At 43.7% G+C, this 27,218-nt stretch overlaps 1 pseudogene; it reads left to right on the top strand.

The window, feature by feature from the left end:
• The first annotated feature begins 1,092 nt into the window (after positions 1–1,092).
• On the top strand, positions 1,093–24,079 carry LOC131413370 (butyrophilin subfamily 1 member A1-like; annotated as a pseudogene).
• The last annotated feature ends 3,139 nt before the right edge of the window (positions 24,080–27,218 follow it).

Genomic DNA, 27,218 nt, shown 5'->3' with positions numbered 1-27,218 from the left:
CTTCTGGCACAAACTTCCCCGAAGCACTGGGTCTTATTTTCTTCAGATAGAGGCTATAGGCAGGCCATGCTCTTAGACTCTTATAGCCCTCTCTTCTGCCCCTTCCGAAGAGCAGCCCAGTCCTGGGAGGAAACTGTGGAGCCATTGCTAGTGTGTTAATTGCACAGTTTTCAGTTGAATCAGAAAGGAATTGGAGGCCACCAGGGGAAGCATTTAGGCTCTGGAGGGAAATGTGAAGAAATGTGTCTCAGGAAATTTATTCTAGAGGAAAACAATACAATGATTGGGGTCTGTGGGTCATGGGAGGGGAGCATTGTGTGGTTGTAGGGCGGTGGTAGACTTCAACCAGTCCATAGACTGGCAGAGGATGAAGCCCAAATAGAAAGTCTTTGTTTCCTGCCATCTTCCAGCCCCGCTGGAATGCCACCTCCCTGAGAGAATGGGATTTTGCCTCTCAGTATCCTCAGCGTCTCTCCCTCAATGGTTTGAATGAATGACAAGGTGTACAGTCTACCACTGCTGCTGCTGTCCTGCTTCATTCTCTACCCTCCAACCACTCCCTGTGTCCCCCCTTATCTCTCCACTGCCCCCACACGTGAAGCAACTTGAATAAGATCCCTTTGGCTTTGGAAAGAGGGCTGTTTATGTTTACCTAATCACCTCCCCACCCCCAACCCCATCCTCTACTGCATACACACTTCTACACACAGAGGCCTCTCCCCCAACTTAGCAGCAATGCCACAATCCTTGGGGAATCTCAAGGTTTTACAAGAAAAAAATGAGAGGTATTTTCCTCCTGAAAACAGAAAAATGATAATTAAAAGGCCATCTCATCTCAAAAGGCTATTTGCAGCTGTTCTATTTTTATTCTTAACTGTTTCTGTGTATTTTACCTAGTAGCTGGGAGAAAAAAGGCTCAGGGATACCATTGGCTGGCTGACCCACAGCCGGCCAATTCTGGGCTCTAAACCACTCATTGGATATATTGAGTCCACAGAGCGGACCTGGTCCCAGGTCCCACAACCCTGCACACTGGGACTAACGGGAGACGAAGAAAATTTTTTTCTCTGCTTTCTGGTTGTGACCATGCCTATGAGTGGGTTAGAGAGAAGGTAAATAAAGAGAAAATCATCATCAGAGTGTCAGTGGAGAAAAGAAAACCCACAAGTGAATTCTGGAAGGTAGGAAACGGAGGGGAAGCGCTACAGCTGTGGGGTGTGGGTGGGGCTGTAAGTGGAGGAAAGGAACCTGATGAGGGGAAAGGCGGGGTCATCGGGAGAGGGGAAGCTTTGTGGTGGAGAGACTCTCCATGACCAACTTTCCCTGGGGTCCAACAGCCAGATTTGTGGGCAGGAGGAAGGGAAGGGAGGGAAGGTATGAAAGAATATGAAGTGACAACTGAAGAAACATACCTCTGGCCAGAGAAGTGAGCCAAGAAGGGCAGAAAACTGCCTTCTTAATCCTTGTGTTGTTGGCTTATTCCATGGAATATTTAATGAATCAATCAATCCAGAAATACTTGAACCATGAGAAGAAGGGGACTGCCCAAGACAGAAGTTGTGGGGCTGATGATACCAACACAGGTTAGAGGAGAGTTTGACCTAGATCAGAACTGTGGTGCGAAGTCTCCTGGGCTGATTTCTCCATGTCTGTGCCCCCAGGTCTCTGGTCCCTGCCCCTCCTGGGTGACTCCTCTTTGGTGCTTTAAGAGCCAGCTTCTTCCTTGCCAGGCTCCCTTCTCTTCTTCTAGCTCCTCAGCTTGTTTGCACTGGTCTCAGGTAGGGTCCATGCCACTCTCTCTTATCAGCTTCTCAGAAAGGAAAATCAACACTTCAGTCTGCAAAACACTGCAGTCTGAAGAAGTACTGAAGTTGTGTTCACTCATCCTTTCCTTCTGCACATGCTCATTGAATTTATACCAGCACTATCCCATGGAAATGCAATGAGAGTCACAGAGGCCAGCTGCATACACAATTTTAAGTATTTTAGTAGGTACATTTAAAAAAGAAACAGATGAAATAAATTTTAATAACACACTTTCTTGAATCTCAAATGTCCAAAATAGTATTATTTAAATTTTAATTAATGAAAAAGATTAACACTGAGATATTTAATATTTTTTATTCTGAATTTTCAAAATTGTGTGTGTGTATTTTACATTTACAGCATATTGCCATTGGGACTAGCTAGTGGCTACCACACTGGACAGCTCAAGTTTATCCTCCACTCCAGGCACTGTGCTAGATTGGGGAATGGAAGGAAACCTCCGTGAGCACAGGGTCAGTAGGGGGTGCTCAGTGTGTGCTTCTCAGTGTTTTGTTCAGGAAGCTTCAGCAGCCTCAGCAGATACTCCTACTAGGTATCTATTGCTGCTGACCAGCCACAGCTACTAGCCCCCAGAATCCTCAGCCCAGGGAGTCCCTGTGGCCTTAGAAACAATATATCTGAAAGAATATATTAGAAATAGAGAGAGATTCTGTCTGTGCCCTGGAATACGCACTGCCTTTCCTGCCTTAGTTATTTGATGGCTGGTGCCTCTCTCTGATTCTACCTCTTTGTTGAACAGACTAGTCTACTGTCGTGGGGCCAGCTGATCCAATCCTGGCCATGGTGAGAGGAAACAGCATGTTACACTGCCACCTGTCACCTGAGAAAAGTGCTGAGGACATGGAGGTGTAGTGGTTCAGGTCTCAGTTCTCCCCCACAGTGCTTGTGCATAAGGGCGGGCAAGAGGGGACAGAGGAGCAGATTGAGGAGTACCGAGGAAGAACAATCTTTGTGAAGGAAGAGATCAGCAAGGGGAGTGTGGCGCTGATCATCCACAACGTCACAGCCCACAAAAAGGGCATCTACCGCTGTTATTTCCAAGGAAGCAAATACTAAGATGAGGCCAACATGTGCCTGATGGTGGCAGGTGTGTCATTTCATTTTGTTCCACTGCTTTTTCACAGTGTGACTCTTGGGAAAGTTTCTCTCCTAACCTCAGCCCCATGAGAGACCAGCAGATATTTGCCTAGAGTCCCCTTTACACAGAGAGGGTGGCGTCCTCCTGCTCAAAGGCCAAATGAGTGGGTTTGCCTTGCTAAGCTGTAGGCATTACCTCTTGAGAAGCAGGCACAGAATTCAGCTGTAGCCTTGAACAGGGGAGAGTGTTGAATCCCTGCAGATTATTCTTATGCTTACTTGTTGGAGATATCTTAGGATCTTCCTCAGTAATGTGTCTTAGAATTAGACATTTTTATTGTGAAATATAACACATACAGAGAAACTCATAAGAATTAATGTACAGAATGCTGAATTATTATGAACTGTAATCCATATAACTACTACTGGTATCAATAGAACACTGCCTATTCCAGACCTGTGTTAGTTTGCTGGGGCTGCCATACTAGAGACTGAGTGGCTTAAACAAGAGAAATTTATTTTCTCACAGTTCTGGATGCTGGAATTCCCAAGATGAAGCTGTCAGCAGGTATGGTTTCTCCTGAGGCCTCTCTCTCTAGCTTGAAGAGGGCCATGTCCTCACTGTGTCCTCGCATGGTCCTCCCTCTGTGTCTTCAAATGACCTTACCTCTGTGCATATACATTCCTTGTCTCTCTGTGTGTCCTAGTCTTTTCTTCTTACAAGGACACCAGTCAGATAAGATTAGGGCTCACCCTAACAGCTTCATTTTAACTGAATTACCTCCTTAAAGGCCGATCTCCAAATGGAGTCACATTCTGAGGTACTAGAGGGTAGGGCTTCAACATACGAATTTTGGGGGGACACAGTTCAGTCCATAACATGCCCCTTCACAAAATCCGCAACTGAAACATGTTCCTTGGAGCGGAAGTGCTGTGTAACAAAACTTTCTTTTCACCATTTTCGTAGATACTACAAGTTTGTTTTCCAAAGAGTTTGTATCCATATACACTCTCACCAGTAGTATATGATGCTCTTAAAATTTTCATCAAGTCCAAAGAGAAGTTTTTCTCATACGATTTCAGTCCATTTCTTGTTTCTAATAGGTGGTTTTCCATGACTGTGAGGATCAAATACCATCCTTGACCCTTTTAACCTTCCTTCCCTACTTTTCTCCTCAAAACATATAACCTCCTCACATTGTGTGCATTTTGCTTACTTATCCTGATTATTATGTCTCTTCCCCTAGAATGTAACCTTCATAAAGCATTATTTTCTGTTTTGCTTCTGCCGTATCAACATTTTTAGAACAGAACCTGGAGCATAATAGCTGCTCCACAAATATTAATTGAAGGAAATCATGAATCTGCTCCATGAGCTGTAAATGGTCATCACCACACCTGAGCTATCTCTAGTCTACACCTCAGGTCTGTTTTTTAACCTTTCCCCATGTTCCTCTGATCAGTCCATGTTCTTAATCATCTTTGAGGTGTGCATTAGTCAGGACAGGCTAGGTTATGCTCTATAATAAGCAGCCCTCAGATCTCAGTAGGTGAACATAACAAAGGTCTATTTCTGACACATGAAACATGTCCTTCCTGAGTCTGATAGGCTCTACTTCACAGAGATCTCTCTCAGGGCCCTGGAGCTGTGCAGGTCACCTTCACAGAGGGGAAGAGCCCACAAATCACTCACTGGCTCCTAAAGCTCCTCCTGTGAGGTGCTCACGTTATTTATACTCACATTATGGAGTATTGGGGGAAAAAGTGTATTCTGGGGCCCCAAAGAATCCCTCTTTAAGAAAAATATAAAAAATTATGCTTATAAATTAAATAGAGGCCCTTAGAAGAGGCTCTGAAGCTGAAATTTTATTTGCATCTGTCTAAATCCACCTCTCATCCCTACAGAAGAAGATGGGCAGCAGGGGAGGTGGGCAGGCCAGAAAGAAAGAAGGCTGTCAATACATTTTTCCTTTCTCAGCTAAGGTGCTTAGCAAGAATACTGTGAAACCAAGGAGTTTGCAGAACTGTGTAAACCCTGAGAGAGCTGCTTCACCAGCAGAGGAACATGGAGCCATGAAAAATGACTGGATATTGGGCTTCTTGCCAATCTTTCAAATGGGATCCCAGGACAGAATTTTATTTGTTTAGAAACGTTAAAACATATGACATTTCTTGAACGTGGAGTGTCGTGGGCAAGTCCTGCCCTATGCATCAGGTTCTGCCTTCCACATTGCTCCCCATTTCACCTGGAGTCTCCCCTCAGAGGTCTTCTCTCTCTCACTGCTCCCTGAATGATCTTCAACCTTTGCATGAGGCCCCCTCCTGTGGATAACCTATCTCTCTCTCAAGCCCAAGCCTGGCTCTCCATCTGTCTGACGTGTCTGTCTAAATGCCCCACAGGTACCTGAGACGCAACATATACTGAGCTGCTGTCATTGTCTCCCCTGCCCTTGCTCCTGGCTCCCCGACACAGCAGTGGCACTGTCATGTACAGTCACCAAACTAACACCTTCAAATCATGCCAGAAAACTCGTTCCTTCTACCCCACCTTTAGCAGGTGCCATTTCTATCCAGGGCTGGCTACATAATTTACAGGGTTCGGTGCACAATGACAATGTGGGGCCCCTTGTTCAAAAAGCAGGAACAAGTGCCTTCGAAACTGCTAAAATAGAAAGCTTTTCTCCTTCTTCTACAGTCTTTCTTGGGTGCACTTGATTTGTCATCGTGGCTTTTAGTTACTAGTTATTATTGTTCTAAGTAAAGAAACATTAGAATTTTTAATTATTAGCGTGAATTTTACCTTTCATCTTTATAATGTGCAATGTTAGTTTTAAATGCAAAAATAAGAGCATTGAACTTGTGTGTGGAATCACTAAACTTGCATCATTTGTGTTTCATAGCTTGTACATGTATTCCATTCTTACCAGAACAGTGGAAACCCTGGGCAAAACTATCTCAACTGTTTTTATTTCTCTTCTTGGTATACATGCATTCTACCAACACTATCTTTGGCTTTTTGATGAGCAAGGGATGAATGGAAAGAAAAGGAACTACAGGTGGCCCTATCTTTTCCTTACCATCTATGTCACCATTTTCAACACAAATTTTGACAAATACAGGGAAGTAATAAATGAACGGATATGATAGGATTGTATTTTTAGAACTCCGTTGACCTTTTTTGCATTTGAAACAAGGTTTGGTTCGAAAGGAAAGTAGGGACTGCCAGCACCCAAATTTACTCAGTCATAGATGTAACTGGCTTACCATGTACACTCCCTGAGTTTTGCTGAGCTCCCACGAATATGGGTCCACTGGAAATCTGTGCTCATGGGGCATCGCAAACGCTATATGTGAATGGGGTGGCAAGGAATTGTGGAGACGCATATTGTGCATATATCCTTTCCTCATGAACATGCTCTGCTGGTTCATTGGATTTCACTTAAAAATCACAAGCTAACTGGACTGCCACATGCAAAAGAATGAAACGGGACCACTATCTTCCACCATACACAAAAAGTAACTCAAAATGGATTAAAGACTTGAACATAAGACCTGAAACCATGAAACTGCTAGAAGAAAACATAGGCAGTAAGCTCCATTACATCAGTCTTGGGGATAATTTTTTGCATTTGACACCAAAAGCAAAGGCAACAAAAGCAAAAATAATTAAATGGGACATCATCAAACTAAAAAACTTCTGCACAGCAAAAGAAACCATCAACAAAATGAAAAGGCAACCCTCTGAGTGGGAGAAACTATCTGAAATCATAAATTTGACAAGGGGTTAATATCCAAAATATATAAAGAACTCATGCAACTCAATAGCAAAATATCAAACTGATTTAACAATGAGCAAAGGAACTAAATAGACATTTTTCCAAAGAAGGCATACAGATGACCAACAAGTACATGAAAATGTGCTCAACATCACTAATCATCAAGGAAATGCAAATGAAAACCCCATAGTTAAATATGGACTCACACGTATAAGAATGGCTATCATCAGGAAGACAAGAAATAAATGTTGGCAAGGCTGTAAAGAAAAGGAAATCATTGTGTACTGTTGATAAGAATGTAAATTGGTGCAGCCACTATGGAAAACAGTATGAAAGTGCCTCAAAAAATTAAAAGAGAACTACCACATGACTCAGCAATTCCTCTTCTAGGTATTTATCCAAAGAAAACAGTAACACTAAGTTGAATAGGTATATACAGTCTCATGATCATCACATCATTCTTTACAATAAACAAGCTATGGAAACAACCTAAGTGTCCTTCAATAGATGAATATACAAAGCAAATGTGATATATTTTGTATGTATATATATACACCCACACAATGGGATATTATTAAGCCATAAGAAAGAAGAAAATCTTGCCATTTGCAACAACATAAGTGGACTTCATGAAGCTAAGTGAAATAGACAGAGAAAGACAAATACCATATGATCTCATCTACATGTGGAACCAAAAAAACCTCATAAATATAGAGAACAGACTGATGGTTGCCAGAGGCAAAGGGAGGGGAGTGGGAGAAATGGGTGAAGGGAGTCAAAATGTACAAACTTCCAGCTATAAAATAAATGTCATGAGGATATAACGTGCAGCATGGTGACTAGATTTAAGAATACTGTGTTGTATATTGGAAAGTTGCTAAGAAAATATGTCTTAAAAATTCTCATCACAAGAAAAAAATTTATAACTATGTGTGGAGATGGATGTTAACTAGACTTACCGTCATGATCATTTAGTAACATATACAAATATTTAGTCCTTGTGTTGTATACCTGAAACTAATATCACATTATACACAACTTATATTTAATTAAAAAACCCCAAAAATTCAAAGATAAAATTATTCAGAATTTCAAGATGGCAACAACAGAGCATTAAACCAAGTGTGGGGCCCTTCTGAGTGCAGGGTCCCGAGCAACTGCACAGATGACAGCCCTATGAAGCCAGCCCTATTTCCTTCTCTTTACTGCCTCTTGGAACAGCCCCTCCTCTTCAGCCCCCTGGCCTCTATCCATGTCACTGTAATTTCTCCCCTGGACTGTTACAGCAGTTTCCCTACTTCCTGTTTCCTTTCCTATCCTTCCTACACATTGTCCTGAAAGAGACCTTCATAAAGCACACATTTGAGCTGGGCCCCTAATCCCCTCTCCTGTTAAATCCTTCAATGAGAATCAAGTATAAAATGCTAAGCATGGTGTCCAAGACCCTCTGTGATCTGCCTGCATCTGGCACTATAGTCTCATCTTCTCCACACCCTCAATCCCTGACATGCAGTCTTTATACAAGGAAACACCTGACTGCTGGGTAGCATTGCCATACTTAGCAAATAAAAATACAGGATGCCCATTTAAATTTGTCCCATGCAATATTTGAGACATATTGAAAAGTTATTTCTTCTTTATCTTAAATTCAAATTTTAACTTGGGCGTTATCTATGTCAGCCTCTCTCTCTCTCTTTTGCTCCAAGTCATACCTCAGAAACCACTGCATCCTGGAAGTCTCCCTGGCCTCTCCCATCACTCCCCTTATCACACCACCAACACAGTGCTCCTCGTTACTACAGTTGGTGCTGTTTGACCCCCAGCAGACTCTGGGGGCAGATAGCCTGATTTCAAAGTTTAGAAAGAGTATCTCTTCTCTAATTGTGACAAGTTAAATAATCTCTTTCTGCCTCACTTCCTGTGTCTGTAAAATGAGCATGGTGAGGATGGCGGTGATGAGGGGAAGAGTGCTTGCCTCTGAGGGTTGTTGTGAAGACTCAGGAGTTCACAGGTATATAAACCACTTAGAATGATTTCTGGCTTATAGTAAATGGTAATTATTTGCTGTTTGAATGATTTGGCTGTGAATTCCTGGCCAGCAGGAACTGTGTTCTATTTATCCCACCCCTGGCTCTTCATACAATACCTGGCACACAGTGAGGCATGCTTATTGAATGAACTTGTCTGCTTTAAACTCCAACCCAGAACCTTGAGAAGAAAGCTTATAAAATCTTTCCTGGCCTATGGCCTTATTCGTGGTCAAGAAGGCCCCTGTTGACAGGGGTCTATCTTTCCCAGGCCCCCTGGCTGTCCTTCCTGTGGCAGCTCTCCACCCTGGCTTCTGCTACTTCCACACACCTACCTATCTCTAGGTCTCATGGTCTCCCTGGCTTTTCCCTTCTCCCATCTCAGTGGCAGTGTTTGCTGGATCTGCAGCTGACCCATCTCTGCAGGCAGAGAGAGGGGGCTACCGTGCACACCCCTGCCTGGCCTCTCCTGGTCCAGCATCTGAGTCAGGCTCTTCTGCTCTCCTGACCCAACTCTGACAAACTCCAGAGAATAAATGTTTCATGTCACACAACCTGAGGTGCCAGAATACAGGAGAAGTAGAAGGACAAAGAAGAGATGTGCAAGGAACATTCTGTGTGAGGTAAGTATGGGGGAAAGCCTGAGAGTGAACAAGAAAACCGTATTACTCCTTTCACATTATTCAATTTGGGCAAATAAACTCTGGGAGAGCAGGACAAAGGCCTCCTGTGCTTTGGCCAAGGACCTTTGCACTGTTGTGTGTTCTTAGCTGGCTGGCACCTTGTCTCCTGCTTTCATTGGCAGGCTGAGTTCATCAGGGACCTGTGCCAGTCTGAACTGAGGTCCTGTTCCTCAGGGTCAATGTGAGTGGCCATGGCAGGCCAAGGCAATGAGGACAGGGCTTGCTGCACAGTACAACTGGCTCAGAGGTCAGGGTTTGCAGTCAGACAGAGCCGGGTTCAACCCTGGCATTGCTGCTCACTAGCAGAGGACTTTGATCCCGTCATTCACCATTTCTTAGCCTCAGTTTCCTGCAAAGATTGGGATCATAATACCTTCTTGGCAGGTTTGGTACTAGGAGAAGGATAAACAAAAACTAACCTCCTGGGGCTTGCTTGAATCATGGGGATGCACACAGCACCTAGAGCAGGGGGAGCACTGAATTGGTGCTTATTGGGTGTTATTATTGGGGTCTTAGAGAGAGGGCACAACAAGGATTCTGAAGTGTGATCTTTTCCCAGGAAGGGACAAAGTTTGGAGGGATGAAGGAGAGATTCTTCCCCTCCTCTTCTGTGATCTTTCTCACTTCAGACAACTCTACAGTTTTCATGTGAGAAGGTGATGGGAGGCTCAAGAACTCTCTATAGAGAGGTAGGTGTGTGTGTGTCTCAGGTGCCTAAAGTTGCATATGCACAGCACTTCTCATGCAGTTGAAGAAAATGTCAGTAGGATAAAGAATGAGAGATGATATAAATTTGGGAGGCATGGATTTCCTCCATAATCCTCAACTTGGTTAAATATGTTTTCACGTTACAATGATTGGGAAGGCAATGCTGGGTGTCAAGAACACTAGCAAGGAGTTGGAATAACAGTGACAAAGTTTAGTCAGAGAGGTCCAGAGCTGTCACTGTGTTAAGGGATGTTAAGGGAAAGAGTCATTTATCCACCCTGGATCTGGTCGTTTGCTTGTTTCTATAAGTTGATAGGGCAGCAATTGGATGGAAGACCAACAAAGATCCTAGAGTCTTAGCATTCACAGACCCATAGTAGCAACAAGGTTGAATGAGAATATCCTAGAGACATGCACTGTTCTAGGAAGAAGAGTCTGCAGCCAATTGTGGGAATGTTCATCCCATTGTTGGGGTGGCAGCTATTCTAGCTGCAGAGGAAAATTTAGGGAATGGTGGTTCTCACTTCAAAGCTTTAGTAGTAAGCAAGAGGTGGGAGGATAGGATAGAGGAGAAGAGAAAGAGCTGAGACTGGATGTAGTTTGGAAGTAGACTAATGATGGAGCTTTAGGAGTGCTGCTCACAGCAAGAAGTCTCACCCAGAAGTGAGACTGCAACCTTTCCCTCCACCCTCTCCACCTCTTATTCTTCAGACTCCACCTCTCCAGTCCATTTTGGTGCACTCCTTTCCTGTGCCCAGGGGTCCCTTGTCCTGTTCATAGACCCCCACCCTTGTACCACCCAGAAGATGCCTTCATTTTCTATGCATGGAACCATCCTTTGGAGAGGAAGCCTCTCTGCCTGAATGCAAAGGTAAAACCACCAGTTCAGGTGTCCACATACCTGGGACCAGGGACTCTTTCTCCCTAGGGAGCTTCCATATCTGACTCTCAGAGTTAAGCAGGAGCAACTCAGGGCCAGGGAATGATCACTAGGCTAGAAATCAGAAAACCAACTAGCTCTGAGCTTGGAGAAGTCCATTAAAGCGTCTTACCCCGGAATGGCTTCTGCAAAAGGATAAGGAGAAAGAGAGGGAAGTAGACTAGACCAGTGATATTGTGAATTCTGAGGAAGCCTAGGTTCTAAATTGGCTGAGTTGATAGGGTGAGGGGAGTGTCAGCTCCCTTCTCCTGCCTTATAAAGTGTTTTGAACATTCATAGGAAGGAGAGACTTTTTCTGGCCATGAAAATCAAAGAAAGCTGTCATGGATGAGGTCACATTACATATATGAACCAACGAGTGAGATAAAGCATCAAATCAGTCACAGTCCTGGCAGGAAATCAGGTACAGTTAAGAAGGCAACTGAAGAGAGTTTAATGGAGGGACCATTTGCAAAGGTCAGGGGAAGGTTTAAGGGATGTCACTAACAAGAAACCATGACATACCCTGGGGCTATATTAGGAACCATCATCAGTGGTTCTGAAGGAGCAAGGGGAGAGTATTTTCAAAGGATATGAGACTTAAAGCCATAGTAGAGATTCCTGACAGAGCTGTGGCCTCTAGAGCAGGAAGGTGGCCACAGTCACCTGCTGCCCAGTAGGGAGGGAGCAGGGGCATAGCTGCCCCAGAGTCTCTGCCCTTCCACCCTTTGGATCTTCTCCTGTTGTCTCCTCTTGGTAGATCTTCCCCAGAATGCAGACGGCAGAAGCTGTTGATACAGTCCCCAGAGGTCAGCCTGTGGGGCACAGAGCTGACTGGAATAGAGTAGGGAGTGGACTGAGGTAAGAGAGGGAGAGAGAAGCAGAAATAAAGAACAACCAACCCATACATCTTTCCTCAAGGATTTGCAATCTAGAGAGATGCTAGATGTTAGTCAACAATCACATTATCTGGTAAATGAGAGCAAGAATTATTAGAGTGATAGCTTATATTTACCGAGCATCCTGTACCAGGCACTGCATGTGTACCCTTGTTCCATCTTCATAGCCTCCCTATGAAGCCGTCACTGCAATTAAACCCATTTTGTAGAGGAGGCTTAGAGAGATCAATAATATGCCCAAGATCACACAACCAGGGAAGTTGGTGGATCCATATGTGAATCCAGATGATGTAACCCTAGAGCTCACACACTTAACCAAAATGCTGTCCCCCTCGGTCAAGAGCACAGTTACTATCTGCATCTGGGTCTGTTGGCCTTAAATGCTGCCATAGCAGAGAGACGTTCAGATTTTGAAGAGAAGCTTGTAGAGCATTTATCCCAACAAAGTTGACTGAGGCTATTAATAGTTGATGACTCGTTTGGGCCATATCTTTCTTGAGTTCCACCTGCTGTAGAGCTTCACTTCTGTAGCTTCACTCATTCTACCTGCCCCCACTAAAGTTCTCTCCTAATATGAAATTGCACCATCTCTGGCTTCACTCTACCCGACCTCGCTGCCTAGCAGCAGCTCCTTGGCCCCATTGTCTCCACCTTCCTGCAAATCCCTGTAGGACCAAAGAAGTAAAAAGTGTTCAGCAGGTGCATCCTGCATCGGGCTTTATTGTTGGTTTTGTTTTAATACAAAATTATTTTTCTCCAGCTTGTTCTCATTCCCGGGACCACAGCCGCATCACCTGCTCTCCCCAAGTGCACACATGCGGGATTGCCAACCTGCCCACTGAGCTCAAAAGCCTCATGCCCGCTGGTGTGAGTGCCAGATGGGCAGTGCTGTGGCAAGACTGACCAGCCCAGGGCTGTGTGGGACAATCTCTAGACTTGGGTTCTTTCCCTGAAATCACTGCTATCTTCCATCACAAATGTAGGGGGAAGAGGTGCACAGTCTAGCGTTCATCCCTGTCATCATCTGTTTCAGCACTTGGGGCAGGCACGGACACGTGGCATCCGGGCCAGACACAAATCTACACAGAGTCCTCAGGGGAGCCCTACCAGTGGTGATACCCGGCCCCTGAACACTCTCCTGCCTCTGACAGTATTCCGGTTTGAGATACTGGAGGCAGTGGAGAGTCCTGGCTGAAGCCCTGGCCCAACCCAGAGTCTGAATCACAAAGCGATCCAAAGACTGAGTCAGCCAGAGGGGCAGAGAACTGTGAGTGTCTGAGACAGGGCTGTGGGGAGATTGCCAGGGGGTGTGGTTCAAGGAGAGAGGAGGGTGTGAGCCTGAGGTCAGAGGGCTCCTTGAAGGAAGGGCACTCTCCTACTCTTCTCTTCACTCCTCCTACCCAACCTCTGTGCTCAGCACAGTGTCTGGCTCACAGCAAATAGAGGAGAGGTCTCTGCTTACAACCTCAGCCCCGCTCCTCTTGTCTCCTCTGCCTGCTCCCTTGCTTGGCTTCTCTGTTTCCCAATTAAAGCTCCAAGCGGGAAACAGTGATCATTCATTCCACGAATATTTACTCAGAGTCCTCTGTGTTTAAGGTTGCCTGACTTAGCAAATAAAAATATAGTGTATTTTATCTGGAAATCCAATGTACATACTATTTTAGGTGATAAGAATCTAGCAGAAGACAAAGACAAAAATCTCTGCTTCCGTGGAGCTTATATTCAAGAGCAGGGAGACAGAAAATAAACAAAGAGAAACATAAATTGATTATAACATGGTAAGTGTTATGGACAAAATAAAGCAGGTCTCAGATTGTGTCTATTCCCCCAGACTGCTGAGGGAGAGGCATGACCCATCTTGAGATTAGTCCAGGGTCCTCCCTTTACTCACATGTTTCCTCCTCTTCTGCCACTTACAAGTTGGTAACTAGCTCCATGGGCAGGGTGTGACCCCTGAGGTGACTGATCTTCTGGCCAAGGTGTGAAGGACAGCAAGCTCCCCTGTCCCCTTTCTCCCTGGAGGTGAGGCTCCAGCACTTGGAGGTACAACAGCTGTAGGTGCGTCCTCTCCAGTCATGTGCTGAGACAAGGACGGGACCCATCAGCACCACGGAGGGGAGGCCTGTAGCACTTTCACCAGGAGACATCAAGTCACAGTCCTTGAATCCTCACCATTTTACAAGGAGGTGACATCACTGAAGGCACTGATGGACAGAACGGAGCAGGTGAGGATGTCGTTTAAAGGGACTGAGGGGGGCCGGCCCTGTAGCTTAGCCGTTAAGTGCGTGTGCTCCACTGCTGGCGGCCCGGGTTTGGATCCCGGGAGCACACCGACACACGGCTTGTCCGGCCATGCTGAGGCCGCGTCCCACATACAGTAACTAGAAGGATGTGCAACTATGACGTACAACTATCTACTGGGGCTTTGGAGAAAAAAAAACGGAGGAGGATTGGCAATAGGTGTTAGCTCAGAGCCGGTCTTCCTCAGCAAAAAGAGGAGAATTAGCACGGATGTTAGCTCAGGGCTGATCTTCCTCACAATAAAAAAAAAAAAAAGGAACTGAGGGTATGCTTGTGTGGAGTCCTCCCTCTTCATCTTAGGCCCTTTACAAGTGGTCTGAATCATTTCTGGAAATCCCTTTTCATCTTTTTTAAGCATCACTTGGGCAGTATTTTTTGGGAAACAGTCTGTTCATCTGTTTCATATTTTATCTAATATTTCTGCCTTTGAGTGAACCACCACTGCCTGCTTTGTCCATAACACTGTAGGAGAAAGAAAGAAGAACTGCCAGAAAAAATCGTGAAAGACTTTCAAATGGTCATAAAGGTGACTGGGTATCTTTTCAATGGAATAGTGGCTTTGCCTAGTGGACCTCATACCGGGAATCTCTGATTCTACAGGAGTGTGCCCTTGTTTCTTTTTTAGGATATTTTACATATTTGTAGAGACAGGTGTTAATTCATCGAACACTGACAGTAATCCAAATGATTCTTGTCCTTGGCAATGCACAGGATTTCTCTCTGATAGAGAGTATAAGTTTCTATAAGTCAAATCCTCATTTGAACCACTCTTAACATTTTTACTGGTTTCCTCATTAATTAATAAGTTAAATAAACTCTTTGACACATGCTCTTTACATATATTTACGATTTCTGAAAATTATCTTTTATCAAGACATACAGGGTTTTCACTCTAAAGCTGTTACCTGTGTGAAACAACTAGTGAATGATGCAGAAGAGCACATACTCTACGGTTAAATTTTAAGGAGGCAGAACATAAATACAGCTAATGACAAAGCCTTGTGTGGGCTGCTGTGGAAGACAGTGACTAACCAATAAAAAATATGATACTCAAGTTTCAAGAAAAATTGCCAGAAACTGCTTTTAATAAAAATTCCACTGTATTAGGAAGATAACAACTCTTTTCTCACTGTTCCTTTCATCCTCACAACAACAATGTTTGTCAGACATTTGGAGGAAATTTGCTCCTGGGGCATGCATAGGCCCTAGACTGTTACATTTTTGTCCATTTATGAATTGGTTCCAGCTGTACAGGTAGTTTTTATTTTGTTAATGTAACTTTTTCTATGTAGAGGATATTTTACTGAATTTGCAATACCTCTTTGAAAAGCCTTTCTCGTCACATGGAATCCTTTATCTGAGAGACAAACAAAGGGTTTACACCCTCATTTTTCTCAACTCAACAGTATGTATTGGATGCTTACTAAATGACTAGCATGCACTGAGTGCAGAGGAAAATTCACTAGAAATACATTCATAAAAGTTCATCTGGATGGTCAATTTCTCTTCTCACAGTTTTCTTATTGATCGGCAGTGTCAATAGAACAGGTAACATTCTTGAACTCTCCATTTTATAGGTAGGAAGTCAAGACAGAGGGACACTAAATGGCTTGGCTGAAACCACACGTGGAGTAAGCGGCGGGGATGGGACTAATACTCAGGGCTTCTCATTCCTACTGTTGTCTCTTTCTTTCCAAAAATATACTTTACTCAATATTTGCATGAACTTGAGGGGCTCCCACATTCGAGATGATTCTCATTGGAAGGCTGCTCTTCACATGATTTGAGGAAAAGGGAACCATGTCTTCCCATTCTTCCAGATCTCAGTTTTAGTTCGATATTTCAGGGGTGATTTGTGCCTCCCTGATTTAAGTCCTGGGGTTTTTTGTTTCTTTTTTTGTTTTTTCACAATGACTCAAGGTTTCTTGGTTTCCCAACCATCCAGTGGGAGAGAATGGGGCAAGGCTGGAGTTACTATCCCAGCCAGCCCCTCCCTGCCATTGGGCTGGACAAGGAATTTTGGAGAGTACTTGCGGCATCCTCTGTGCCCCAGCAGCTGCTGTTTTTAGCCCTTTCCAACTTTTCTCTGAAGGAATAATGCTCAGCAATTCCAGCTTAGTAATGCTCTTCCTGAAGGACTGTCCTAAGGCAGCAGCTCAGACTTCACTCTCGCTTCTTGCAGGACTTCTCCTGGTGGGTGCGCTGAGTTTCATCTGGCAATTTCACCAGGAGAAAGAGTGAGAAATTGGACCAAAGGTAAAGCAATCAGAAGACCGAGGCAGTGAGGTCCAAAGAAGACTGTGGAGCAAGTGGTTGGACAGAGGGAAAGGGAGAGGACAAAGATGAAGAGGATCAGAGGACGTTTTAATAAAGGTCTTTAATGCAGTCCTTCCTCACTCACTGCCACCAACCCTGCTCCATTTCCTTCCCCACCTGTGCCCCTGACTGTGCCCTAGTGTTCCCAGTTCTGGGACAGTTCCCAGGACTCACTGCACACACAGCCCAGGAAGGGGTCTCCCAGAGTCCCCTTTCTCCAGTAGACCTGGCTCCTCTGCTATGGACGGTACTGATTAACTTCTTGTCCTTTTGCAGAGAAACTCCAAAGAGAGCTCAGTAGGTTCTGTGTTTCCCTCTCCTCTGTGTATGATTTGTGACCCCCTTACATGCTATTTATCTTATAAGGTTTCTTTGCTGTGCTTTATGCTGGAGAAAAGTCCGGAATCTGAATGATGAGTAAACTGGAATTTTTATTTTTAATCTAAGACTTCATCTGCCTCATTTAATGGGTGCCTTTATCCTGATTCTTTCCTCTGAGGCCTTGCTCACTCCTACACAACCTGGAGTAACCCATATAACCCCAATATCTCTGGCTCACATCTCATGGATGCTCCAAAGTGTTTTAAAACTTGTGTCCAAAGCTGAACTCCATATCCTTACTTATCAACCTGCTCCTCCTCCTGTGTACTCTTGATTCCTCAAGGCTGCCACCACACACCCAGGTGGGCTCCTTTCCCTCCTACCCCTCAGGGCAAGTCCTTTCTACTGTTTAGCCCAGGGCCCCTTCTCAGCATGGACCACCTCCTCTAGTTTTTCTCTCTTATTTTTATCACAGATCCCTGGGACTCAGTTTACCACAGCCCTTCTCTTCACAGCTTCACCAACAAACCACTCTACCTCTTTGGTTTCTGCTTCCCTTCCATCAGGAGCGATTGCTGTACTTTTCCTCTTAAGACTAAATAAATATCAGGAAACAAACAACAAATCTGGAAAACAATCAACATAAACAAGATTTTTTTGTATTGACAGTAGTGACCACAGTCTAGAGTTTCATAATAAATTTGCTAAAACAGACATCTGATTATATTCCTCTGAGTTCCCAGACCTCCTGTGGCTTCCCACTGCCCTTAGCAGTCTTACTGGGGAGGGGGGTGCTATGCAGATTTGTAAATTCTAAAAGATTTTGTAAAATTGTCTTAATGCCATTTTTAATTTAAATGAACTCAACCTAATCAGGCTCTGTATCACCTGGTTAACATCCTTGTAATCAAGTATCCCTGAGTGGTTCCAGTTTCTAAGCTCACTGCTGTGTTTATAATCCCATCAGTGAGAAATGAACCCCCTACTGACAGATTTTAACTTTTAATGCTGCATTTTCAAATTAGTTCCCTCAGGAGTTTGAAGATATATTTTCAGATGTATTCTAGAAATTAGTTTTTGTCTAAGAAAAATTTTACAGAACTCAATTGAAGAAAAAAATACCCTAAAAGATAAAGTCCAATCCCTAGACATTTCATCCTTGCATTGCAGGCACTCAGTGGTCCAGTCCTTCTATTTCTGCTCCATCCTTCGACACTCCCTGCCATGTGCCACCCTACACTGGCCTGACCACACCTCCTGCAGTGCCCCAAACACATCACTTGGTTTCACATGCCTGTGCCAATTTCCATTGCCTGTTCAACACTCTTGGTTGGCCCCTGCTTATTCTACTTACTCAGACAGCTGGAGCAGGTTCCTTAACCTCTCTGAAACTCTATATTCCTCACCTAAAATTGGGTTAATTACACCCAGTTCTCTGAGTAGATGTTAGGGAATGAGATAAGGTGTGGAGAGCACCCAGTACAGAACGCAGCACATAACTATAATCAGTGAACATTAGCTGTTATCCTCACCACCACATCCTTCCTCACATCTCTGATGGTGAGTCAACCCCTGACCTCAGCGAGAAGATAGAAGAGGGAAGTCCTAAACGTCCTGCCCTACCACCTGCACCTGCCCCTCCTGACCTGTTTCCTCTGATTTCAATGGAGCATACGTCCTTTCTCCTGTCTGAGGCTATTTCTTCACCCTCATCCTAGAGGGTGAAGGGGGTTCATTTCTCACTTTCCATCTTCCTTTGGGGCTTTGTTATTCAGTCTATGCATTCATTCATTCACTCAACAAAGATCCATGAGCGCTAGCTATGTCCCACTTACTAGTCTAGTTGGGTGCCAGGGGCACAGAAATTAGCAAAACAGAAATTCCCCATTCACGAAGAACTTACTTTCTAGTGGAGGGACACGGAGAGAAAACAAAACAAATAGTAAAATATATGGTGTGGCACATGTTGATAAATGCTCAGGAGATAAATTAGATTAAGGAATATCGCATTGAAGTTGCAATTTAAAATAGAGTGGTGATGCTGTAGAGAAGCAAGCCACAGGACTTTCTGGCAGAATAGCATTGCAAGTTGAAAGAACAGTACTGCCAAAGGCCAGAGGCAGAAGCACGTGTGGCATGTTTGAAGAGTAGCAAAGTTCCTAGGAGTTCCTAATGGCAGCAAGAGGTGACGTATTAACCATGAGAAATACATGCTTCCTGCTGAGGCTGACTAAATCAAACAGACAGATTTCCAGGCAGTTGGCCACACTTCCTGAACGCAGGACACTGCACTAGGTCTTGGAGAAGATGAAAGAGAAGGCGGGATCAAGTGCCTGACCAGGGGAGTGAGTGGAAAATGATGATTGTGAAGAGAATGGCGAATCCAGCATAGTTCTGTCTTGTGTCCAGGGCTGTGTCTCATGTAATGGCAGTCTTCACATGAGATTGCAGCTGCTGATGCCTTTCAGATACTGAGGCACGAAGCCATCTAATTTAGGGAACGAGAAGCGATGAGTAAAGAGTTCCTAATGGAGTCAACGCCCAGGGTCAGGGATCAAAAGGGGAAATAGAAGAATCCGTTTCCTCTGGCCTCCCTCTCTGGACATATCCTTGTGAGGAACAAGATGAGAGGCAGCCTGACAAATGCTGGAAATGAGTGAAGAGGGCGCCAAGGAGAGGAAGAGAAGATAGCCAGAGCACAGAAAAGGCCGGGAAATGTCTGGCTCTAGCCAGGGTGCAATCACCTCTCTCTTTTCTGTTGCAGATTGGAGAAAAGCCAGATCCTATGCTGGTAAGAGGTCATCTAATTCCGAGGCGTCAGGCCTGAGACTCCATAAGGAATAATCTTAGTGTTCTTTCTCCATCTTCCAGCTACAAATAGTGGTCTGGCTGTGCAGGCCATGGATGTAGACCAAGGGAAGGTCCACAGAGCATCATGATCAAGTGCTGCCCCATCCCAGTTCAGCACCTGCACCTTTCTCTTTCCAGTACTTTAGACTTTTTTTTTTCTTTTTTACTTTTTCCCTCTTAAAACACCCGCCACCCACTTTCTCTCTTGGATTTTTCTACTCCTCATTTTCAGCACCATAGGCCTAAGGTTATGACTAAAAAACCTCCATTCAATGGACATTCAGTCTCAAGTGGGTTATGTGCATCTTAGAGGAGACCTGGCAACTCTGTCCACCTAAGTGCCTCTCTCCTCAGAGCAGAGGAACCACTTCATACTGGTTCCCCCATGGAGAACCCTAGAAAGGAAGGATGAATAAAATCTTGTAAATTGTCTTTTTAAATAGCTAACATTTATTGAGCAGTTACTACCATGCACCAGGCACAGATTTGAGTGCTTCATGTATATTCTCCCATTTATTGATCCTCACAACAGCCATAAGAGATAGGTGCTATTATTCTGCCCATTTACAATGGAGGAAATTAATCCACAAAGAGAGTAAAAATCTTGCTCCAAATCAGACATCCAGGAGGTAGTGACACTAGGACACAAGCCCAAGGAGTCTGGTCCTACACTCCCCTGCTCACATGGTGTAGAGTTGGAATAGACCTAGTCTGATTCCTTATCCTCAACATGAAGAAGGCCCAGTAATTTCAATTAGCTTTTTCAAGGTAACACATCTGGTTAATTCTGACTCAGAAGATGCTGACTCACTCTTCTTCCTTGTCTACCTCCTAAGCGTGGGTGTTTCCCAGAGGTTCCTGGGTCCACTTTTCTTTCTACATATGCTCCTTGGGAAACCTACAGGTAGAGAAATCCCACATTCATATTTCTATTTCTTTCCCAAGTTCCACTTCCGCCAGCCCTCTAAAATATGTCTCTGGATTGTCCCATGGCAACTCAGATCAAGTTAAGTTCAATATTGTCCCAACCCCTCCAATACACTCTCAATCTTTCTTTTTCTCTGCTTTTTCTGTTAATGGCACCATTATCTACTCAACTGCCCAAGCAAGAACATCAGTCATCCAGGACTCTTCTTTCTGTATCATCCCATTCTAATCAGCTGGCCAATCCTGTCAGTTCTTCCTTCTAAGTGGCCCTCAACTCCATCTTCTACTATCCTTCCATTGCTCTGCTTCAGACAATCCTTTGTAATGTGTTGTTTTTCTCTTGTTATGACCTCATTTATGCAATATATATTTACTAAGTGCTTTTCATATGCTAGGCCATAGAGAAAACTAACCAGATACAGGAATAGAGAATGAAGGGGGAAGACTTAGTCAGGAAGGATGTCAGGGCAGGTCCTCTAAGAAGATGATATTTAAGAAAAGACACAATGGATAGGAAGGAATCAGTATGTTAAGACTCAAGGATTCTCCTGTTCCAGGCTGAATGGGGGGCAGATATAAAAATCCCAAGGTGTGAAAGATCCAGAGTGTTTGAGGAACTGGAAGGATGCCCATGAATGTGGAAGGGGCAGTGTGAGTGGGCCTAGAGATGACAGAAGATGTGGTGCAAGAGATAAGCTGGGGCCACATTATGGAAATTATTCCAGACCATGGTGATATCTTGGATTTATTTTCAGTGTGATGGGAAACCACTGGGGACTTCTGAGCTGAGGGGCGACAGCATTTGATTTGCATTTTTTTAAGATCACTGGCTGCTGTTGTGTTGAGAATAGACTCCAGATAGGCAATATGAGAAGCAAGGAAGCCAGTTATGATGCTACTGCAGGAATCCAGGCAAGATATCATGGTGGCTTTGATGGAGACAGTGAAAAGCAATGTTGGATTTGAGATATGTTTTGAAGGAAGAGTTGAAAAAGACTTGCTGATAGGTCCCTTTGGTAGGTCCTGCTTGAGTTTTTGGCTCAAGCAACTGAGTGAAGGATAAGGAAGTTTTAGCAGGAAATTAAAAGTTCTCTTTTGGACAGGAGTCAAGTAGGCAATTGGATGTCTGAGCCTGGAGTGGCTGGAAAATCCTGGAGCTGGAGACTTGGGAGTTGTGTGTGCACATGTGGTATTTAAAATCCTGGGATTGGATGAGATTCCTTAGGGAGAGTGTTCAGAGAGAAAAGAACAGAAGTTCAAAGTACTGAGCTCCAGGGTTCCCAAGATTCAGAGGTTGGGAAAAGGAAGACTCAGCAAAGCAGACTGAGAAAAGTAACCAGTGAACTCCCGAGAGGGTATGTGTCCCAGAATCTGAGGAACGAAATATATCGAGAAGGAGGAAATCTTTATGTCAAGTCTGGCTGAGAACTTGAATAAGGTGGGAACTGACAATTGAGGATTGGATTTGACAAAATGGAGGTGAGTGCTGAGGTTTGATAAAAAAGAAATAAAGAATCAGAGACATAGCGAGGATTAGCTGGGTTTACTGCAATCCACACAGGGAAGCCCTGATCCAGCAAAGAGGGGCTTGGCTCTGTGGTGTGGGCCCCCAGATAAACCTCCAAAGAGATAGTCTGAGGTTTAAGACTAACAAATATCAGTATACATAAGAGGACAGTAATCAATTGTAAAGAATTCTCTGAAATAGATAATAGAGAATGAAAGGTCAATTTTAGGGATTTTAGAAGGAAGAACTGACAGGATTTTATAGACTTTCTCTTTGAAGTGATATTACCTACTTCTTTGTCTCAAGATTGAGTTCTTTGACAGGACAGTGACTGTGTGTTACCATCTGTGAGTCTATAGCATCGAGCACATAGGAAAACTGTCCACAGAAACAGCCTATAAAAGGAGCCTGTTGGTCAGGGCCGACTAACTGCTGTAAGAAACAACCCCAACATCTCATTAGGTAAACATAATAAAGTGTATCTCTCCATCTCTTCAGAGTTAAGGATGGAGCATATGGCAAGGGGAGAGCTCTGCTCCACACAGATTTTCTAGGGCCTGACTCTCCTCTGCATTCAGCCAGCAGATGGGGAAAAGGGGTGGAAATACTGTGCAGAAGGTTTCTCATGGGCCAGACCTGGAAGCGGCCAACTCTTCTCCTGGATACCCAAGGGATGCTGAGAAATGTCATCTAGCTGTGTCCCCAGGAGGACGGGGACTAGGGTTTGGTGAATACTTTCTCTCATATGACTTTTCTAAGCTATGAGATTCTGGGAATGTCTGTTAAAATGTCTATTGATCAGATCAGGGGTCCTATACAGTTGGTCAAAACGTCCTGGCCAGGTAGCCCCCGGCCGATCCCTTGGGGCTTCAGGTTGGCAGAGAGGGATGGCTGAAGGCTCTCCACAGGACCTGACCCATTCCTTCATTCTATGAACACTAGTAACACCACTTGGGAGCCAGGGATGGACAGCACTTATCAGTGAGAATGCAGTGATGAACACATATGGTTTCTACATTCTCAGGTCCTAGTCTAGTAGAGGAGAGAAATATGACACAAATAATAACTGTGCAGTGACACGTGAGGGATTTGTAGAAAATGCTGCAGGAGATGAGAGGATGGGGGGCAAAGGGGGGGATTCATGATTAGACACCTGTTTTTCCAGGGACCTGGGACCTCCAGATTTCAGGAATCTGGATGATCTCCTCCTTGTGAAAGTTTCTGAGCTCTCCCAGTGTCTCTGTGTAATCTGTTCTTGAAGATATTTGTGGAGATGCTTATCACTCTAGCTGTTTTGAGAAGGAAGGAAGGAGACTTCATGGGTGAAGGTCAGCTTCTTTTCCCCTCTTTCCCATCACTGACGGCCCTGAATGCCAGAGTTAACCTGGCTCTCTCTTGTCTCTCGCTCTTTCTGCAGCTAACGTGACTCTGGATCCAGACATTGCCTACTTTGAACTCTTTCTGTCTGAAGATTGCCAAAGTATGAGGTGGAAAAATACAAGCCAGGACCTCCCAAAAAAACCTAGAAGGTTTTTTCTTGACCCTTGTGTGCTAGGCCAAGAGTTCTTCCTTTCTGGGAGACAGATTTGGGAGGTAGAAATGGGCAATAGGACTTTGAGAGTTTGGAGTTTGTGAGGAAAACACAGAAAGCATGAGGGGAATCACGGAGTGACCTCAAAATGGATTCTGGGTGGTGGAACTGTACGCTGATAAGTATCAGCCCTTCACCTCCCCTCGGACCCACCTCCTCCTTCAGAGAGCCCCCCAGCAAGGTGGGGATATTCTTGGACTATGAGGCTGGCATGTCTCCTTCTATAGTGTGGCTGATGGGGCCCACATCTACACTTTCCCCCAGGCCTCCTTCTCTGGGCCTCTCTGGCCTTTCTTCTGCCTCTGGTTCTTTCACCCAACCCCTCTGACCATCTGCCACTGAGGCCATCAGTCCCCAGACTTTCTGTCATTTGAATCTCTAGGGGAGAACTAGCACTGAAGTTGAGGAACCACTTCTAGAGACAACTGTCCCAGAGCTTCACCCAGGCCAGAGGTGGAGGAGGAGCCCCTCTGACCTTTGCTCTCAGAGCTGCAACTGTTTCTTTCTCATTCCTCCACAGGACTGGACAATGGCTGGGAACAGTTTATAATACCCCAGGGCTGAGTGGTGCAGAGGACCAAAAAAGGACAAAAAGGACAAAGATAAAAGTGTTGTTAAGAGAGTCTGTGTGGTGTTGCCACCCTAGCTGGAAACTGAAAAAGGAATCTCAAGAGGCAAAGAATACTGTTGGATAGACTAAAGACTAGAGTCATGGGGAGTGATCTCTGACCTTGATCTCCTGGATCCTCATAAAGAAAAGAAAGGCCAATGCCCACAAGCAGCAGTTGTCTTTAATACCTAACAGAACAACAGCAGGAAGCTGGATCTGGAAAGGTCTTTGCTGTGTTCACAGTCTTTCTATTCAAGGACTTTATTTCATTTTGATCCACATGCAACCCTGAGAGATACTACATAAAGTACACAGAGAAAAGTCACTTCTCCAGTCACCTGCTGGGATGGGACTTGATGCTATATTCAACATTCTTACAACTGATGCCATATCCTACCACCTCTGAGAATCCAGTCAATCCTCATCAAGCAATTTCAGTGACACTTTCAATGACACTTTCCACCCCAGATTTTTCAAAATTTCCTTTCTGGTTTGTGAATTTGTTTACTTCCCCTTTTCTTAAATAACTTCTTGCCTTTCAAATATTTTACCTTATCAACAGTTAAGTACATATTCACTTAAGTAACTGTTTTCTCTGCCTATACAAATACACATACAAACTCACAGTTTTTGTAATGAAAATTGGACCTTGCTATATAAATATATGCTTCTTTTAAAACACTAAACCTTAAATACTAGTCTTACATTATTCATAATCAAGATAGTTCTCTTTCTTTCCTGTTACAAATAATGCTACTATAAACACCCTTGTATGTAAATCATTTGGCATATCTCTGGTCACTTCCACAGAATGAATTTCCAAATGGCATTTGTCATCAGGATAAAATTCTTGAAAGTGCAATTGCTGTACAAAAGGGACTTGAATTTTTTTAAGTATATGTACACACCTATCTATTTCCTGTAGGAAAGAAGTCTCTACATACATTTTGGTATCTATCAGGATCATCTCCTGAAGTTAACAGTAGAAGCCCACCCTCCAGTTTTGCGTTGCTTCAGCATCAATCCCAGGCATCTCACTGTCCTCAAGGGAAAACTCCCACCTATCAGCTCTGAGAAGAGGGACCCATTCTACTTTTTACTTAACACACACTTTTACGGCTTATTATATGAAGCATTGCTGTAAGCAAATTATCTGAATTATCACATTTTACCCTCACACAGCAAGTGGAAAAGACAGATGCTATTATTATCATATTTTACAGATAGAAAAATTAAGGCACAAAGAGCTTAAGTAATTGCCCCAAGGTCACATAACTAGTAAAGCTCACCCAGGCAATCTGGCTTCAGAGTCTATGGTGTAACTACTCCATTCTGCCACGTCTCCTCACAAATTTTAAGTTCAGTGCCTGATATCTACTAGATGGTATATTCTCAATAGAAATATGTTGAATTAATGATTTTTTCCTTTTCCATTTCATATACATTTCTCTCCCAGGGCTTCATGTAAAGGTGTGGATGAAAAGTTGACCTGGGTCCCTATTTCCTTGAAAACTATAAAGTTAAGAGATTCAAAGTGTTGTGCCCAGAAATCCCTTCTCTGAAGTTCAGCATCTAGGTTGGAAATCAAGGCTGCTTTTCTGGGTATAAGTAACTTGGATCCTCCAGACAGGAGTGGAATGGTTCATTCTTATTGATGTGATTTCCAGCAGCAAAATTTTGATAAACTCTTAGTTTTTATTGTTTTACATTTATTTAATTATTTTATTGGCATCGTATTGGCTTATAACATGGTATAAATTTCAGGTGTATATTATTATATATCAGTTTCTGCATAGACTGCATAGTATTCACCATCAATAGTTTGGTTTTTATCTGTCACCATACATATGTGCCCCTTTACCCCTTTTGCTCTCCCCACACCTCCTTCTCCTCTGGTAACCACTAATCTGTTCTCCTTAGCTGTGTGTTTGTTTGTTTATCTTCCACATATGAGTGGAATCACATGGTATTTGTCTTTCTCTGTCTGACTTATTTTGCTTAGCATGATACCTTCAAGGTCCATGAATGCTGTTGCAAAAGGCATGATTTTGTCTTTTTTTATGAGTAGTAGTATTCCACTGTATATATACACCACGTCTTCCTTATTCATTTTTCCATTGATGGGACTTGGTTGCTTTCTCATCTTGGCTATTGTGAATAATGCTGCGATGAGCATAGGGGTGCACAAATCTTTTTGAATTATTGATTTCATGTTCTTTGCATAAATACCCAGTAGTGGAATATCTGGATCATATGGTATTTCTATTTTTAACTTTTGAGAATTCTCCTACTTCTTCCACAGTGGTTTCACCAGTTTGCATTCCGCCAACGGGGTTTAGGGTGCCCTTTTCTCCACATCCTCTCCAACGCTTGTTGTTTCTTGTCTTGTTAATTATAGCCATTCTCACAGGTGATATCTCACTGTAGTTTTGATTTGCATTTCTATAATAATTAGTGCTGTTGAACGTCTTTTCATGTGCCTATTGGCCATCAGTATAACTTCTTGGGAAAATGTCTCTTTATATCCTCCGCCCATGTTTTGATCAGCTTGTTCATTTTTTTTGTTGTTCAGTTGTATGTGCTCTTTATTTATTTTAGAAATTAACCCTTTGTCAGATATACGATGTGCAAATAATTTCTCTCAATTAGTGGGTTGTCTTTGTTTTGTTGGTGGTTTCCTTTGCTGTATAGATGATTTTTAGGTTGATGTAGGCCCAGTTGATTATTTTTACTTTAGTTGCCTTTACTTTTGGTGTCAAATCCAAAAAATCATTCTCAACACCAATGTCAAGGAGCTTACTGCCTATGTTTTCTCTAGGACTTTTATGGTCAGGTCAAGTCTTTAAACCATTTTGAGTTAATTTTGGTGTATGGTGTAA

Source organism: Diceros bicornis, chromosome 14 (assembly GCF_020826845.1).
Source record: "Diceros bicornis minor isolate mBicDic1 chromosome 14, mDicBic1.mat.cur, whole genome shotgun sequence".
NCBI lineage: Eukaryota > Metazoa > Chordata > Mammalia > Perissodactyla > Rhinocerotidae > Diceros > Diceros bicornis.
Note: the sequence above shows the minus strand (reverse complement) of the source record. Positions and strands in the feature narration are given on the sequence as shown.